The sequence below is a fragment of the Leuciscus leuciscus genome (assembly GCF_965113295.1).
Source record: "Leuciscus leuciscus genome assembly, chromosome: 13".
Classification (NCBI taxonomy): Eukaryota; Metazoa; Chordata; class Actinopteri; order Cypriniformes; family Leuciscidae; genus Leuciscus; species Leuciscus leuciscus.
In genome coordinates, this window is record NC_138737.1 from 21,469,922 (window position 1) to 21,480,781 (window position 10,860).

A 10,860-nucleotide genomic window follows, 5' to 3' on the forward strand; every position below is an offset into this window, starting at 1 on the left:
ACAGTGTTGTTTCTCCGTACTCACCTTCATCTTCATCTGTACTCCTGTATATTTTCTCCGACTCAAATAAAGGTGAATTCACCACAACTTATCCTTTTGTCTTGATCAACATCGCATGACAACATCTTGCAACTCTTGAGTGTTTTTCTCTGAATTCTGAGTTTACATCTTGCAACTTTTTTCTCAGAATTCTGTTGACAGAATTTTCTCACCATTTTTTTGTTTACATCTCGCAATTCAGACTTTTTTTCTCTGAAGAAAAGTTACAATGCGAGTGTTTGACCTCCTGATGCTTTGTGATTTTTTTTTTGTCACAATGGCATTTCTCCTCAAGACAGAAGTGCACATCAAGCTATTTGAAGCAGTTTAGGAGAGCCAATGGGTCCTGTTTTATTGGCATCAGTTATTTTTCTTCCCCCAAATTCTATGGAAAAACTGAAGAAATATTCAGGGGATCGTGTGAACCTCCAGAGCCAGAAGCGAGGGGCTTCCCATCTCTGCCCAAGAATCCGCTAATATCCTGTGTCCTGAAAAGACATTACTGGCACAGAGATGATACCAAAAACAGACTGAGGTAAAAGCATGAAATTCAAACAAACAAACAGCTTTGAGAAATGCAGTAGACAACTAAAAAGATGTGCAGAAGAATTCATATGAATTACGGTTGGAAAAGCATTGTTTCTGATGCAAAGAACAAAAAATACATGGATTGTCGTTGATTTTTTTCTTTTTGGTTTCCATCAACTACAATCACCACAGGAACTCAAATCCCCTTGCAGAATTCGCTGCACGCCTAATGCTAAACCATGATAGCCACTTAGAAATGCCTCTCTGCTTTCCAAAAGAGCTGCCTCTGTCTGATTTAAATAAAGCAAAGTAGTTCCAGACTCTTAAACAAGTCATTTCCATGCTTTTGTTTTCTTTCCAGTTTTGAGGAAAATTAGATCCATGTGCTGTGTAAAAAATATCATCAATCTTCTAAGTGGATTTATAGTAATCAATACCATGAGAGTCGAAGACAACAGGAAGAGTTCATGTTCACTACTGCGGAAGAATAACAGACAAATGAGGAACAGCATAGGCAGTAAAACGTATAAAAAAATAACCATGCAGTCAGATGAACGTACAGTATGAAGCAAAAACATAAAGCTGGCAGTTGCTTAAGTCATTAGGGTTTGTATCTTAGAGCTTTGTTTTGTCAGTGGTTTATTATCTTTTACCATTTAAGCATGTCAGTGTTGTCAAATTATATCTGTAAGAAATTTGTGATGATATATACTGTCAATCATGTGTTTTTGTGTGACAGCAGAAGCATGTGTGGTTCGTGACAGATCATGTGCGATACTGATTTAAGGCCCTAGAGGGCAGTGAGAAGATATTGCTTACAGTCAATGCTAGCAGCCAGAAGTCTTTCATACTTATGAAGTCTGATCGTATTTATGATTAGAGTTTTAAACGAAACCTTAAACATTAAAAATTGGCATATATTTAACTCTGCACTGTTTATAAATCATAATACAGACAAGAATTAGGCTACTACACCTCAAAAGGTGAGCTATTTCTTTTCAAAGCGATCTGCTGATAAACTAAGCAACTTAATATTGCATTGATGGATGAATTTGAATATCATAGAGACTCATTTCTGCTAATTTCATTTGTACTAGAAAGCAACCACCCAAATGAATATAACATGGCACTTTCACGCATTCAACGTGAGACTGACGCATTTGACACTTTTCACACGCTCTCACGCCACACATCCATTTCCTCAGGCAGAGAAACATTGCGAAGCTAAGAGGACACAGAGATACAGACATGACAGAGCAGGTTACTTTTGATATGAAACAAATTCTCAGCTCTCAGATTCTGTCAATTTTACTATGAAATTCAAACAATAAATAGCCTATCCCAGACAGCATGGTAACATTGATTCAATGTTAAGTTTGGATCCAAACCATCATTTTGGTTGACATAAAAATGTCAATGTTTAAAGTGTGTTGGATCAGCATTGACATTTTTATGAAAGGGAACAGCACACATGGGTGAAGACAGTGACATTAAACTAACAGTGAGTCTTATGCCGAGTTCACTCTGAACGATTTTAGGCCCGATTTTCGCTCACCGACAGGTTTTGGGAGATCGCCGACAAATGCCCGAAATCATAGGCAAATCGGTGCTCGTTCACGCGAGTGACAATCATGCAGTGTGAATGATCAAAGACGCAATCTGAGAGAATCGCTGATGAGTCGCCGACGCCCAAGAGATATTTGGCATGCTAAATATCTGGACCTGTCGGCGATTCAAAATCCCGCCGTGTGAAAGTGTTCTGACTGAAAACTACATCGGTGGTGACCAACAGCCAACGAGAGAGCAAGATACAGGACAGCAGGATGTCCGGGGAGGAGTTATTGACCAGAATATCAGTATTTTAATAGATATATTTACAATATATCAAACAGAAACAAAGCACAAACATTTGCTTGACCAGCAGCAACAGCAGCACAATGCAAAATGATTTATTTACCCCCAACTCTCTGTGCAGAACACACAATCCTTGCTCCCTTCGTCTTCCCAATCATTACCTCCAGCATAAACTTTATTTTTCTCCTTTTCGCTGCAAATCAGCACACAGACTGGATCGCAATCTTCTTGCAGGCTATTATTTTTTAAATTACTTTCAGTCTCGCACGAGAACTCCGGTTTCATGCACGCGTGATCTTGCGTTATTTCCTTATCACTTCTCGCGCGTGTTTGGTTGTAAAACGTAGTTTTCGGATCAGACAGAAGTTGTCGGCGATTCTTTCTTTTGTAAAGTCATGCAGTGTGAAACGCCCTGTCGCCGATCCATCGTGCAGTGTGCACACACCAGCAACTGAATGCTGCCCCAGATTCAGTGTGAAAAGAACAGTGACCCGACTACTTTGAAAATCGTGCAGTGTGAACTCGGCATTAGTTTATGAGCACAAGATCTTGCAGGCATGTATCTGTGCAAAACCCTACTGGGTGTTTCCCAATCAGTGGGGCGTTTCAGTTCATGATGGGCACTTTCAATGGTGTTACTTTGCTCTAATACACTGGGGGTTTGGTTTAGGGGTGGGCCCTCATGATTTTAGCAAGTCTTTTGAAAAATGGCTGAAAAACATCAATTGTAGTTTGAAAATTGGCACTAATTGGTATACGCCCATTTTGGTTTTGATGCTTCCTTATTAGAGAGAAAACACAAGGTGCTTCCTATACGGAAGTCTTGTGTGTTTGACATGCATGAACTCTCTGAGTTTCAAACAATGTTGCATATAATGTATTTCTGTTTTTAGCATGCTTTTTACTTGCATTTTATTTATTGTTACTAAATCTACTAACATACATTAATTTTCAAAGTAAGTAAAGTGTTGAAATAAATCGCACAGATAGCATGGGGACATTGATACAATGCTGAGTTTTGATCCAAACCATAATTTTGATTGAGACTGACATTTCAGTGTTTAAAGGGATACTTCACCTCTGGAGAGATGAATGTGCATTTAAAATGGGTCATTTATGTAGAAGAAATGTGAAATTATTTTTGAATTTGGAGCTTTCTAGACTGAGAAAAGCCAGAAAATTTATTTTTGGTTTATCCCAGAATGCACTAACTCCCAGAATGCACTTACTTCGCTGCCCTAGGAGGCCACTCCCAAGCCACGCCTACCGGTAAGAGAGTGCAGTTTAAAACAACAAGGCTAGGCTACTAGTGAGTCTCCGTGATGAGTCTGCCCGGGATTTTGAGATCGCCCAAAATGTCCGGGATTCGGCTTTTGCGTTCTACAGTCGCCATTCATTATGTTTACTGTGGCGAGCAGGACGATGCTGAGGGGCGCGGGAGAACGGCGTGAGGCCGGTGGCGTGATTACTGAGATGGCTACGGTGCCGTGATTACCGGTCTCGTATCTCTCACGGAGGAGTGGGAATTTTCTTAGCAATGTTAAAACGCACATCTACCGATCACTTGTTTAGCGTTCATGTAAACACTACATTCAGATTCACCAATCGGAATGAATTCAGTTAGATTGAAACAAAAGGTGTGCATGTAAACATACGTTTACATGCAGCCAATAACCCGTTCAAAACCGGGATATTAGCAATAACCCGGTCGCGCAAGGCCATGTAAACACCAGCAAAAACCCGGATATGCTCATATCCCGGTTTTTAAAAACCCGGATATGATCCCTGGGGTACCCCTTTTCTAACCCGAATATTTGTTCATGTAAACGCGTATCGGCATATCCCCATCAAAAGGAAGATTTATTTGTGTTCTGCGCATGTTCTATTCGCAAGGAATCTTGGTCTTACATGGCGAGACGCAGCACAGCACCACACTTTTGGAGCGAGGAAGAAAGCGCAAACAAAGGCGATCGCTATCTGCCCCGAACTATTCATTATCCGCGTGCTGCTGCTGATGTTGTTGTCTTTGGATACAGGAAGAAGAATCGGAAATTACGCATATTGCGTCTTAAGGTTGTCCGTACGTCCAGACGCTAACCGTGCGCTTTGCCGTGCATCGCCGTTTACATCGGGATATTGCCAATTGATTACAAATTCCATGTATACAGGAGTAACTCTCTCTGCTCACGCATGTAAACGGGTTATTCCGAATATGTCAATGACTACGTTTACAAGCTGTCAATATTCGGGTTATGGTCGGGTTAAGGTCACTATTTGGGTTTCTGAAACATTCGGAATAACCCGTTTACATTCGTGAGCAGAGAGAGTTACTCCTGTATACATGGAATTTGTAATCAATTGGCAATATCCCGATGTAAACGGCGACGCACGGTTAGCGTCTGGACGTACGGACAACCTTAAGACGCAATATGCGTCATTTCCGATTCTTCTTCCTGTAGCAGCTATCCAAAGACAACAACAACAGCAGCAGCACGCAGATAATGAATAGTTCGGGGCAGATAGCGATCGCCTTTGTTTGTGCTTTCCTCCTCGCTCCAAAAGTGTGGTGCTGTGCTGCGTCTCGCCATGTTTACCTCTACTTCTTGTTTACTTCCGGTATACTGCACGCAGGTTTTTGTATGCGCCGTCTCTACTCAAAAGACCAAGATTCCTTGCGAATAGAACATGCGCAGAACACAAATCAATGTTCCTTGTGATGGGGATATGCCGATACGCGTTTACATGACCAAATATTCGGGTTAGAAAAGGGGTACCCCAGGGATCATATCCGAGTTTTAAAAAAAACGGGATATGAGCATATCCAGGTTTTTGCCGGTGTTTACATGGCCGTGCGCGACCGGGTTATTGCTAATATTCCGGTTTTGAACGGGTTATTGGCTGCATGTAAACGTAGTCAATGAATGGCGACTGCAGAAAGCAAAAGCCGAATCCCGGATATTTTGGAAGATCTCGACGGCCGGACATGTCCGGGAAAAAGAGTATGGTAACCCCTACTACTCAGCTTTCTCCACAGACCAAGAGCCTGCTAGCTTAGCTTCCAAAGAAAGACGGCTGACACTATGTGTACATTCTGTGAGTGAGATCCCACCTCCTATGGGCGGGTTGAAAACATGCAGAACAGCCCCTCCTACTAGCTGTAGTCTTTAGCCTCTGGCCAAAAAATCCACCGATGACGCAAAATGACGATTTTTGCGTCATCTGAGGATTTTTTCCAGACAAAAAAATACATAAATCTCTCATCTCAGGGGGATATGAGGGTGGAAAGCATGGTAATTCGAAAATACTACAGGTTTTCTACAACTACAAAGCTTAATGCTAAATCCTGAAGTATCCCTTTAAAGAAATTTTCATTGAAAAAACCTAAGCTCTTAGGTTAAAACTTGTTACCTGAATGCTATGTAGTTTCACAGAAAATTAACTGAGATGTAGTTAATGGCTATAGCTCATAGGTGTTTGTTCCTCTTCATGAAGAGTTGAGCTCCAACACTCCTGCCTGGACGTTTTCATTGATCCTAATGACCTTGATTAGCTGCCTAAGGTGCATTTAATTAGGGCTGGAGATAAAATCAGACACCCCTGCCATAGTGCTTTCTTTTGAAATTGAAGCATTAATAGATTTTAGAAAAATAAATGAAATAAACAGAATTTAACGATAATTGTAGTTAGAATACTTTGTGTTCAGAAACTTTTTTTACAAGTGAATCATATTGTGTTTCGTATATTAACATTCTTGAATGTGAATTGACTGGTTCTTGAGTATCATCATGCTTTCTTTTTCAGATTTCAGAGAACCCAAAGGAAAAGAGGCAGTAGTCTGATGTAAGACAGATTTGTAAAAACCTGAACAGTTGGACCACCTGTAGTTATGACATCAGACTTCTGAAGCTAATTTTATTTTTAAAGGTTGAAATGCTTTTGTCCTATTTCTCCCCCTTTCTTTTTTAAAGAATGATCTTTTAATATATTTTTGTTATTGATTGATTGAATTAAATAATTTGACTCAACTGCTAGAAAGGTGTCATTTATATTTAATTTTTTTTTTACATTTTTAAATGGTCAGGAATTTGTTGATGCATCATTGAAGTGTAGTTGAAATATGAATGTTGTTTCAACATTAACTTGGTACATCAGATGGCAACATTGTTTGACATTCCTTTTCAGTTGTATTTTCAGTGTTTCAACAAAATGTATTTAGAATCAACATCACATTGTAACATTGATCAAACCATATTACCAAAGATTATTTCTGTTAATTTCAGTGTTAATTCAACACCAGTGATGTAGATTCAACATCATAGTGTAACGTTGATTCAACAATATTACCATTGATTATTTTTGTTAATTTCAGAGTTGATTCAACAGCAGTGATGTAGATTCAACATCGTAACGTTGATTCAACAATATTACCATTGATTATTTTTGTTCATTTCAGTATTGATTCAGCATCGGTGATGTAGAATCAATCATAGTGTAATGTTGATTCGGTAGCATTACTACAGATTTTTTGTTCAACAGTTTCAACATTAACTGAGGGTTCAAAAGTGATGTTGATAAAATATCACTTTGTAATGTTTGAATCAATACTATTACCGTTGATTTTTGGTTGAAATCTCAACATTGCTTCACCATTAACTGAGGGTGCAAGAGTGATGCAAAAACAACATCACTTTGTAATGTTGAAGCAATATTAACACCATTGATTTGTGTTTGAAATCTGAACATTATTTCAGTATTAACCGAGGGTGCAAAAGTGACGCTGAAACAACATCACTTTGTAATGTTGAAGCAATATTAACACCATTGATTTGTGTTTGAAATCTGAACATTATTTCAATATTAACCGAGGGTGCAACATGCTAAAGCAACATCACTTTCTAACGTCATTTCAATGTAATAATAATAATAATAATAATATCTTGAACTTAAATAGCGCCTTTCATGGTACCCAAGGTCGCTTAACAAATGTATGTGTGTGTGTGTGTGTGTGGGTGGGTGAGGGGAGGGCTTAGGGGTCAAGTGACTTCATGAAACGAAATGTTTTAAGGTGAATTTTGAACATGGGCAGGGATGGGGCAGAACGAACGTGGAGTGGTAGACTGTTCCAGAGTGTTGGAGCATTTGCAGAGAAAGCCCTGTCCCCAAAAGTCCGTAACATGGTGCGGGGGGTGTCCAGCAGGTCCTTGTCAGAAGACCGCAGGGAACGTGACTGAGTGTAGGGATGGAGGAGGTCTGTGAGGTATTTTGGTGAAAATCCATGGAGAGATATGTAAGTGAGCAGGAGGATCTTATAGGTGATGCGAGACTTGACTGGTAACCAGTGGAGCTGTTGGATGATGGGAGTGATATGCTACCAGGGCTTTGTGTTGGTTAGAACCCTGGCAGCACAGTTCTGGACATACTGGAGTGTGCTAAGGGCCTTGGTGGGCAGTCCAGACAGGACACCATATGCAGTAATCCAGACGGGAGGTAATAAAGGCATGGATGAGTGTCTCAGTTAATGAATCTGTGAGTGAAGACCGGAGTCGTGAGATGTTTCTGAGGTGGTAGAAAGCAGCCTTGGTGATGTTGTTGTTGTGGGACCGGACGGAGAGAGTGGAGTCCAGGATGACGCCCAGGTTGCGCACCTAAGGAGATGGGGAAATGGAGCAGCCATCCACAACCAGGGCCAGGTCTCCAATGTAATCAGCGTTGACGCATCAACACTGACTCAACATTGTTTCAATGGTTACATGCTATCTGGGTACCATTTTGGCGCTTGTAATGTGACGTGACAGATCGCTGTAGCGCCTCTGTAGTGCCTCAGTTCAAGCGGCACGTGAAGCGATCATTTCTATACTCTTTACTAGGCTACTATAGCCTGGTAATACCAGACTCTGCTACTTCACTTTGCTTCGTATACAGAGTCTGGAATAGCATAATAGAGAAGTGTTTTCTCTCTCGCGGGGGGGCGCTTGTCTGAAGTTTTTACGGCGTGTGTTATGCGCATGCTCAGCCGCATCTAACTTCCACTGTAAACGCATGTATGATGCAAAAACTAAACCATCGAGCGAAATACCGGAGTGAACATGGCTGTGAATGACTTTTGGAGATTATGTGAAGTAAATCTACGCATCCACGGTACAATCAGCGTCTACGTCACGGCTCTCAGCCCGCCCTCTGTTCGTTGATTGGCCCGGCTGTTTTCAGGCCGGTGGAAAACTGAAAGATAGGCTGCTATCTCAGACTGACTACAGGAGCGAAATGAAATTAGCGGAAGTAGGAAGTCTGACGTAGTCAGGCTAAGGCTACTACACAGCAAACACAGAACGTTGGCACAACGTACCCAACCTTCTAACAAACTTTTAACAACAAGGTTGCTATAACTACGTTGTGTTGCGAAGGTTGTTACAGCGTTGTCACGGTGTTGACATTGCCATTGCTTAAGGTTGTGCCGAGGGTGTCTGGACAACCACTGGACTACATATGTACTCACTCCTCTAAAGCGCGAAAATCAGCCTTTTAAATTTTAAATGACCATGGGCTCGTTGTGTCGTCTCATACTTCATCAAGGCAACGTAATTATTCAGACACAACCTACAACTTCCCTGTCTAATGTGACATTTATTTGTTCCGTCTAACTGAAGGGACAGAACAACATTAGGCGCCCATGTTAACAGATTAGAGCATTCACACCCACGCAGAGGCGACATAGCAGCGCATAGCAGGAACAATGCAGAAGCAGCAGTGCCGCGATCGTTTCGGCGCCGAGTCTATTTTTGCCCCCGGGATCATAAATAGACCAAACGCTAACGCGTGCAGTGTGAAACCGGCGTCAGAGATCTAGTTTTATTTTTTGGCAGTAACGGTAACAGTGTTATGAAGATGGGAAGAGTAATCTATTAGATTACTCGTTACTGAAAAAAGTAACGCCATTATTCCCATCACTGCACTTCAGCACTCCTTGAACAGTAATGTTTTATTTTTTTCCTTTTTTGGAAACGCACAGAGAAAAAATAAATAAATTGTAACCGCTCGCACACCTGTTTAGTTTTTCCTTTGATTTGTCTGCTATTTAGTCTCATTCGTTTCTTTGCTCCTCTGGATTTGTTGATGTTTCCCGGACTGATTCCGGTTACCAACCTTTATCGTCCGGCTTTCGATGCTCCCCTGTCTGCCATGTACAGAACCCAGTTTTGTTCATGAAATGTTCTGATCTGCCTTTGCTTATTATGTTTTGTGTATTATACTTAAAAGAAATTTGTATATTCGTTTATTCTTTTATTTTCTTTTTTCACAAATGTATGACTTTTGGAAGTGCAATTTGATTACCATATGCAGTTTTAATAAAGTTGAATTAACGTAACATTCTGTCATTTTTACTCTTCAAAGTGTACACTTTCAGGTGTTGATTATAACTAATTTACTGTTGGCCCATTAAATAATAATAAGGATAAACAATATTTAAAAAGTATATAATTATCTAACATCTGACAGACGTTGCCACAACGTAAATGTTTGCTGGGTACTTAATAGTAAATAAACACAAAGGGATAGACTTACCGTGTTTTCAATTGCATCCACGGTAAAAAGCTAGATGTGAAGCCTCTAGATCTCTTATAATTTGTCTCTCTATGTTGTCTGGAGTGTTATCTACTGAAGTTTCTTGGAAAGATATTTTGCAGTATTTCGTCAGCAGAACAATCCAAAAAAACAGTACAACCCACTGAAGCGATGTATGTCTTTCCCTCACAGTCTCTCATTCATTCCCTTAAAAATCAAAGATGGCGCTGCTGTGAATAAGGTCTACAGTTCGCCGGAAAACACACAGCATTCTCTCGTCATTGTCATCATTGTGGCAACTTTTGCACAGGCAAGCATCTAATTTTCTTTACACTATTTCTGATTATCTTTTTTCTTTGTAAAAATCGGTTTGATTTTTGATCAACTAAATACAAACATCCCTTGAGAAAAGGGGGTTGTTAATAATAGGTCTGACAGCTGTGTTTCATTAATGTTGCAGGCCAAAAAGCAGAGGCCTAATGGACAGCACTGGCATTGGGTCATTACATGATGATTAAAAGCATTTAATTAAATAGGTTTTATATCAAATGCCTTTATTGTGTAACCTACAAATGCACATAAAAGTGTTTTTCACTATTTATTTTCTTTTAAAGCAGCTTTACAAATACTCAGAACCAGGCTTGTGCACAATTCAGAATTGAATTGAGAATGACTCCTTAATTCCAATTCAATTCTTGAATTTGAATTGATGTCAAAAACAGGATCTAGAATTACAATTCGAATTTGAATTAAAGGAAGCAGAATTGCAATTCAATAAAAATTCAAATAAATTCATATAGATATTTTAAGTGAAGTGTTTAACAATGAAGCTTTACAGTATATGTCAGATATGATTGCATTATACATGATATTAGTTTG